At 42.0% G+C, this 8,700-nt stretch overlaps 1 long non-coding RNA gene across 1 annotated transcript in view; it reads left to right on the top strand.

Moving 5' to 3' along the window:
• The window catches only part of LOC108448126, a 30,940-nt gene extending 22,831 nt beyond the window's left edge, over window positions 1-8,109 (top strand). Inside the window, exons 2-3 of the long non-coding RNA XR_001863909.1 lie at window positions 6,145-6,293; window positions 7,896-8,109. This is a non-coding gene — a long non-coding RNA (uncharacterized LOC108448126). The remainder of the gene's footprint in view (window positions 1-6,144; window positions 6,294-7,895) is intronic.
• The last annotated feature ends 591 nt before the right edge of the window (window positions 8,110-8,700 follow it).

Below are 8,700 nucleotides of genomic sequence, written 5' to 3'. Positions count from 1 at the left end.
GCAGGAATGAAAAGCTTGAAAGAATATTTATCTATGTATGTGACAGACCGTGTCAGTTTAGTTTTAAAATCAATATAGGCATTGTGATGATTTCTAATAGCAGGAAGCAAGACTCTTACATCCCTTGTCATGAGAGCTGGTGAAGCCAGGACAGGGAACATAAGGGGGAGATTAGTTCAGGACAGGAGAGAAAGGCCAATTTCAGAGTATAGATCCCACTAGATGGATTTTTACTGTGTCAGGAGAAGTAAAAAGGAGGCTTATCCTCAATGAAGTACAGTACTTTTGAGAGAATAATATTAACAACAATAGTATATAGAGCTGATCATAAGGAAATTTTTTCTGGACCAGCTCCAAGAAACAAAGTCTGGACCAAAAAAAAGCCCTGCAATAACATGCGTAATAAATATAATACCTTCTTGAACCTAGAAAGAGAAGTAGGAAGGCTGTAAAGAGCAGTATTGTGCATGACTTTTGTGGTATTTTTGTGGAAAACTGACTAACAAGCACATGATGTGCAGCTTGGTAGAGTGGGGGGAAAGTGCTGGGACAGAAACCTGAGTTTTCAGAGAAATTATTCTCACTGACATTAAAGCAAACTCAGTTCACATATTTGTAGGAGAAAAACTCATCTGCCAAATTTCTAATGAAGAGGTAGCCATGATCAAGCCATGAAAAAAAAGAGGCATGGCAAACATTTTAAAAAATGGCAACATACTGAGGAAAGTCTATATGGAATATGCTGGCTCCAACTGCAATATTGAAACAGCTGTTGAATTTCAGTCAGAAAAAGCATAAAATATTGAGCACTGGTAACACAAGCTCCAATTCTGAAACACTTGTGTGACAAGCAGAAGAGAAACTCATTAGGCAGCTGAAAATGTCACAGAACTAATTGTTTCATTTTGCTAGCTACCCTCTGTTGCATGCACATCAAAAACCACTGGTAAAGATGAGGAATATTCAACTTTTTTAGGAGCAGAAGTAGACTTTGTGACATCTGAGCACCTCCATGCTCCAAATTCTTTCGGTCTGGCACCACAGTAAAGAAATGTCACTTACCCTATTTTACAGACAGGGAGGTAGATGAAAGCAAATGAAGTGATTTTCTAAAGGTTGCCCTGAGAGTTTGTTCACTGGTCAGGGACTGAACCCCAGCCCCCAAAGAAATAGCTAAATCTTTGACCACTGGATTTTTTTTTTCTCCTGAGTTGTGAAATGGGTCATTGTTAATAATCCAGAATGGTTTGTTTTCTCCTTTGACAGATTTAAGAGTTTTCAGTGCCACCTCCTTGTTCTCTTGTACTTTATACAGAGCATGCTCTGCATATTTGGTTGAAAGCCAAGTGTGCCTCAGTTCCCCACCTGCTCGTTTTATGTTGCAACTTATCTCCCATCCCACCTCTGCATTGTCTCTTATAAGTGTATCTCTAATCTCAAGCAGTGTTTAGCAAACCCAGATACCAGTGTCACAAGGGGTGACTGCAACAGTAGTGCCCCTCATGGTCTCCATAGTGCATCTCTGGAAAACTTGAGCAGCCCTCGGAACAGATCACTGGGTGTTTGAGATTATTTTCAAGAACCTTTGCTAAGTATTCACCAGGAATAGGGAGACAGCTGTTAACACTCCAGAAATACCAAGTGAAGGTTTGAATGCCAATCCAGAAAAGGAGTTGAAAATATAGTAGATGATTTATCAAGAGCATATTGGAGAAGTGTGAATAGAGATGATGCTGTCATGATGTATCTTAAAGTACCTGATATTCAAATGACTGCTTAGAGATTTCCAGCTAGACACAGCAGAATTCATGATAATTGCCAGCATTAAGGGGGTCTATGTTAAATGGGCACCAAAAGGAAAAATGTGAAGACCCTGAGGACAAGGAGATTTGTTGAGGACAATGGAATTTGGCTGATTTGGTTTGTGGAGTTTTTTGGTTTGTATTGTTGTTTTTTTGTTGGAGTTGTTTTGTTTTGTTTTTTTAGTTTTGATTTTGGATTTTTAAAAACATTCTGACAGAGATTATTATAAAATATTAAGAAGAAAATGGCATTTATCACCATCCCACTTGCTAGCAGTGGCAGTTCTCCCACTCTCTAGATCCAGAAAGGATGGAGAGAGGACTGAGGTCTGGGGACGGAGCACTGAGAGCAGGGCAGTGAGTGTGGTGGGGACTGAAGGAAGAGCATCTGCTGCTTTTGTTTCCGCCGCTTCATCTCTGTTGGTGTCAGAGGCAGCTGAGACGTAGCCAGACATACCAAGGGAATGACTTGGTCCAAATAATAGGAATTGGTAATAAAATATAAGGGATACTTGGCAAGAGGGTTGTACAAGAGAAGAAATGTTTTAGCCTGAGGTGTGAGGTGTGAATTGCTGAATGCAGCATGTTTAGGAAAGATGGACGCAAAATCAAAGCAGCTGCTGGCACTGCTTGAGTGATCCATGAGCTCGGTTTTGTCTACGTTGCTCAGAATTGGCTTTTGGCTTCTGCTGCTCTATTACTGCACTGTTTTGACAGTAACTTAATATAAGTAGGAGTCAGCTGCTCTGAGAGATGTGTGTGTCCCACCTGGGAGTGCAGTCCAAGTCCAGCTGGTAAGTAGCTGGCCATGTGTGTGCACAGATGCCACTTTTGTGCACACAATTGCCATGCCATTGCCAAGAGACGTGTGTGCGAACAGGAAACTCGAAAATCAAGTCTTGAAGGTATGAGGGTTATTACCAGAGATGTAATGTACCTTGACTCTGTTTAATAATAGCATCTTAGAATGAGGCAATCCTAATGATCACAAAAAGAGACCAGCAAGGTTTCGTGCATCTTGAATACAGTGTATGGATACCTGAGGCTCTGACTCTCTGCCTTTGATGCTTGGTAATTATTTCTTTCTATGCAAACTGGGCTCTAAATGCTGCTGAACTGGAATTCAGTCGTCCTGTGTTGCTCTGCAAGTGTGAACAGACCACTCCCCTGAAAGATGAGGGAGCTCTGTGGTGTTTGGTGGCTGCCTGACACTGGTTCTACACATGTGTGAAAGACTGAGGTCAGACTTGCTGTATTTGACTGGAACACTCAGGTTTAGTAAAAATGTCTTTGTTTTGCTTCTGAAAGGAAATAATATCCAGTAGGCAGTTCTCTGCTCTTGATGACAGTGAACACGCAGTACAAATGATGTAATATTAGATTGCTCAACACTCAACATGGAAAAAAAGCTCATAAAAATTGGGTATGTGAAGATTTATTGAGAGAAACCATGGCAAGCTACCAGGAACTCTTCTGTGACAGAAATAGCCACCCTAAGAAAGCAAAGTCCAGAGCACCTGTGAGGTCAGGGCTGGCCAGACATGACCCTGAGAAATGGTTTCTCCAGAAGCACAGGGAATCTGAAGTGACTTAGAAGAAATGGATAGATGTGAGAGGCTGGTGCTCTGAGCTCTCTCAGAGCTACTTTAGGCCTAATACCCAGCCTTTCTCTTACAAGGGACTAAACCCAGCAGTTTGATAGGTGCCATTTATTTAACACAAATGATTGTTCAGCCTGAACAAACACCAGTCACAAGGGGCAGTCATAAAGGCACCAGGTAAGAACACTACCTTTAGTCCAGTGTATGAAACAAGTGGGAAATTCCTTAGAAAAGCTGAATTTGCTTTATGCAGCTCATTGCCATCTGGATTACCTTCCTGGACCTTCCTGATTGCCAAAAATAGCTTCCTCTGATGCCACAGGGCATGAGAATGATAATGTAAGGCCAGTGCAACATAAGGTGTCTGACTCCTGTTGCTTCTCACACCATGTGCCTCTCACCCCTCCAGGCACAGTTAGAAGAATCCTCTATGAGGGGACTTACCTGCAGTTATTCAAACCTGGGCAGATGTTTTACATGGCCCTCCATGACCTCTGAACCACAGAGTGCACCAAATGAACTGTAGATATTGGCTGCTTCATGGCATTGTTACTCAGAGGAGGCACATCCACATTCTACTGCAAAAATACAGCTCTCAGTGTCAACTATCCAGGAACTCCTGAAGGTAGAAACCCTAATCCATGTATTTATGATCTTTGAGTAAGTGACTCTGGAGATAAGCTGGAACGAGACATCATTTCAGCGGTGACCCTTTCTCCTCGAGCACTGACATCTTTCCTGAGTGCCGTCATCTCAAGGGAGGGCACTGGGGCTACCACATCAATCATTTCTCAAGTGTTGTCAAGCCTGATGGGGCAAGAGCAAGCCTGAGCCAAGGATGCTGCTGCCTGTGTGGGACCTTTCTGACTGAACAGCTTATCCACTGGGCCCAAATGGTGCGACTGGGAAACAAAGCAGCAAAATCCTAGTTGACAAAAGTGGATGGAGGCAAGCCAGGACTAGAACAAAACAAAAGCTGCAAGTAAAATATAGATCATCTCAGCCCAGTTAAAAAAAAAAAAAAAGAATTCTTGTGTGGCCGGGGTAGTCCATGCAGTGATGAGCACAGAGAAGGCTTGAGGACTTGGACCTTGATTTATGCCCCTCTTATGACACTGAAACACAGTGGGGAAGGCAGAGCTATCTATCCAGCACAACAACAAAAATAGAAAAAGTCATGTTTGTTTTTCTTTTAGAAGGAGGTGATATGGGACAGCTTCTGGTTCACCGTGTCCTGTCTTGGTTAAGGGATAGCTTTAATCTCTGGTCTGCTGGGCTATGTGTGTTTGAGGTGAAAAGGTGCTGACCCAGGGAAGACCCTGAGAGAGAGACTTCGGTGCAGAGCTGAGGTTTTCTGAGACTGGTCCATGACCCCACCAACTTACATGTGGTTTCAGAATGCAGACAGCACACACAGCTTGGAGACTGGAACACACCCCAGAACTGTTATGATTGCTGTGGAAATGACAGTTGCTCTCTGTGGAGCCACAGCAAGATGGATCACTGTGGCAACATCCTCTGTTCAGGAAGGGACACTCCTGGTACTTGGGCACCAGCCAGAGGTTCAGACGTGGGAGGGAAATGTGCTCCACCGGAGCTGTTCAGCCCCACACAATGACTTCACGGTGCCTAATTACTTCCAGAGGGAACCACTGGCTGGTGCAACTGTCCGGCCTCCCAATTTCTGGCATGGTGAAAGGTGACCAGCCTGGGACAGACTGAACATCTTCCCTCGCTTTCCTCATGGTGTTAGGATTCATGGATGGGACCGTCTGCTGAAGCCTCAGAAAGAGAAGAAGATTGTGCTGGTGCAGCCAGGAAGGGGACCAGCAGAGACAACCTTGTGTGTGGCAGGAGCTGGCCTTGGTCATCTGGCCAGAGTTGGACCTGGCACCAAAAGGGACATAAATGAAGTGGGTGGGAAGTTGTGGAGGATAACCACAGGACAAGAGCATGGGCTGCATCTGTCCACAACGCCCACACACCATGGGAATGGCACTGCTGAGGCCTGGGAAACACTTCAGCATCCTGTGTGTCCCCCGCTTCCTTTGTTTTTCCCTTGTGGTATCATTCCCTGCAAGCACTGACCTGAGCAGATGTAATGTATTTGAGCTTCAGTCTAACTGTTTGTACTAAAAAAATGTCTTTTATGATTAAAGGTGCTTGTTCTGTTATTGGTAGTTACAAAAAATTTTCCTGAACCTTACTGTTTCTCTATTTTTTAAGAGTATCTGTCTCCCATAGTGCTGCTGAGTTTTACCTTTTAATCACAAACAAACAAAAAACCCAATCCCCAAACAAAATTGATGTCATATGTTTTTATATATTCACCATGTATTGTAATATATTAAACCTTTCTTATAGACTGACTGATAGTGGATAGTGGTACTTTAGTCCTAAACACAGTCCTAAAGAGTTAGATTTGACCTCATCTTTTTTTTTTGTTACATACATACCATTCTTCCGAAGCAGACTGCTCTTGTTCCTCAGAAAATTGAGACATTAATTCACAAATTAGTGTGGCACTATTAAAATAAACCCCACCCTCTTCTGAAAGAATGAGTTTGAATTGTGAACCATTCAGTCTACTTCTGCCTTCAGAAAATGAAATGTCACTTAAGAAATTATTAGCCTGAACTCCAGCTTGGAGAAGGGGACAGGGGAAAGGACCTTTCCCATCATGTCTCAAATTAATTCTTTAAGCTTCGAACCAGTTAATCCTGTCTTTACTGTTGTTGCAGCACAAACTGACTCAATGGGATGTCTGGACTGAACCATAGGCAAGAATCTCTCCTCCCAAACAGAGAGGATTCCTGGAAGAAGCTCATGCTGGAATTCAGAAGGGAGTGGGCAAACCCAAGACACTGAGGCATCAAACACACCAGAGCTGGTGAGTGGAGAAATAAATTGGTGAAAATAGAAAAAGAGTGCTTATCAATATGATGGTAGGTGCTTTATACATATAAAACTTATATACATATATATATCTAAAAATATATTAAAAACCTTGCTTTAACCAGAGTTGAGTTTTTAATTGCCAAGGCCTAGAGAGCTAGAGAGGTCACAAAAAACATGACAGAAGGCACAGAAGGTGAAGATCATTAGCATGATCAGAATTTAAGAGCAGGCAGGAAAATAAAGAGACCAGAAATATCTTGCTAATAAATAACAGGGTATTCAAAGCAAGACCTGAAGTATGTTAATTAGTGGAAAGGCAAAACACCTTTACTTTTAGCCAAAGACTGCCTGATCTGCCATTTCACACATTATTTTAGCAAAACTACCAAAGCAAGATTTTCTGTGTGTCATGTCAGCCTGCAAATTCAAGCTGCCTTTGTTTTGGGAAGAAGGCAGGCTGTGAGATGCTGAGGTTTGGCTGAGGTGTCAGGTCTGGCTGCCCTGTGAGGAGGGAGGTTTGTGGGAACAGAAAGCTGGAAGTCCTGTGCTTGGGGCAAGCCCTGGTGCACAAAGCGCAGCCCGTTTGGGTCAGGCAGGAGCAAGGGACATTTGCATTGTGCCCCGGCTGCTGCTGGGTTTCCTTCCTGCCTGAGGGGCCAGTGATTACAGGCTGCAGCTGCTAATTATTTCAGAGGCTGGTTTGAACCTTTGGGGAATCAAAGCCATAGCACTTCTCTTCTGGACTCTTTGTCCTTTAGGGGTTTACTGCTGGCTGAGCAGGCCCATAGCTTGCTTTCTCCAACAGGCTCAGCAGCAGCCTGTTTCATCCAAGCAGGTTGAAATCAAAACCCTGAACCTTGTTCATCTCTACAGGCCTCTGAGAGAGAATAGTAATCAAAATTGATTTAATATTCTTGGGCTGAGTACTGAATTTCTCTTCAGAACTAATCCTCAGAGGATCCAATACACTTGCTAGTCCCAAAAGTCACTTGAGTGGGTGGATAAAACACAACAAAACCACCCCAAACCAAAAACCTGAATTCTTAATCTGTAAATCTCTGGAGAGAATTTTAGCTTTTTATTGTTTCCCTATCAATAAAATGCAGGAAATAGTACTAAATGCTTCACCTGTACAACTTCCCATTATTTATCATATCAAATGTCCCTTCTTCCAAGCCTTTTGGTTTACTCTTGCACATAGATTATGCAAGCATGTCCTACAGTTCAGCATATGGAACAGAACAGATCCAAACTCTGTTCAATCAAATGCAAAGTGCCTTCATGTGCTGCTGCTTCAGAGTGTGAGCTCTCGGAGAAGGCAATGCTCTGAATTGTATTATGAGCTGAGAGTATGAAAACACCCAGGTAGTCTTGGAAAAATGGATAATCAGTAAGTATTCACTGGAGTTGGCAGGCAAGCACATTTTGCAAATGCTTGTTTCATAAATATTTATTTTAAAAATTGAATTTTGGGAGTTTTCAGACAAAAGAAGCCATAAAGAGTGAATAGAAACTTCAAGATTAAAATTATTGTGCATGTGATTTATTTTTTTTTTGCTTTACATTCCTTATAAACTCTTTTATTCTTTTTCAGTTTGAAAGAACTGAAAAAACTAACATCTACAAAAACCTGTCTCAGGCAAAACGTGGAGTCAGCGCCAGGTATGCAGAAGAATGAGTCAGTAATAAAGAAACCTACAGCTTATAACCAAAATGCCTCGAGCTGTTTGCATTAAGTTCTCTTGAATAAACTATGTGCTGCATATTTCCTGAAGAGCATGACCAAAAATGCACTGAGACCGTGGATCTCCAAGTAGGTTATGGCTAAAAGCCTGACTAATGTTTGATGTGTCTTTTTGGTTCATATCCGAAAGGATATTTGTTTGTTTTTACTCATTTCTTACTCATGAAAAAAACCAACAACAACCCATTGAACTTAAGTGGGGTTTACAATAATGGATTCATTTTTCATTTGTTAGAGAGCATTTCCTCTAGGCTGTAGACAAATTGTTTCCCGGCACAGAAAAATCTGTATTGATGTGGTCAAGATTTAAAATTTAGTAATGTACTTCCTCTACTGGGGATGTTCTGAATTTTTTCAGTGCTGTGATTCATTCTGGTGGTGGAACTAAACTCAACTTACTTATGTTGGATGGCAAAAGAACAACAAAAACTTTCCAAAATTTGAAAATACCACTGAAAAAGAATAAAAGTACAATTGTCTTCAGCCATTATGGGCTGCCCTAATTTGAATCACATGGGAAAATGCTTTGTAATGGCTTTCTTCTTTCACTCTTCATTGGCACCAAACCATACCAAACCAAACCAAACCCTTTTCTTTGTTCTTTTCCTTTATGCATTGCTTTTCCATCTGGTTTTAGAAGAAGCTGGTCCTTTGG

The sequence above is a fragment of the Corvus brachyrhynchos genome, unplaced genomic scaffold (genome assembly GCF_000691975.1).
Source record: "Corvus brachyrhynchos isolate BGI_N302 unplaced genomic scaffold, ASM69197v1 scaffold1337, whole genome shotgun sequence".
Taxonomy (NCBI): domain Eukaryota; kingdom Metazoa; phylum Chordata; class Aves; order Passeriformes; family Corvidae; genus Corvus; species Corvus brachyrhynchos.
The sequence above is the reverse complement of the archived record's forward strand: the minus strand, read 5'-3'. Positions and strand labels throughout refer to the sequence as shown.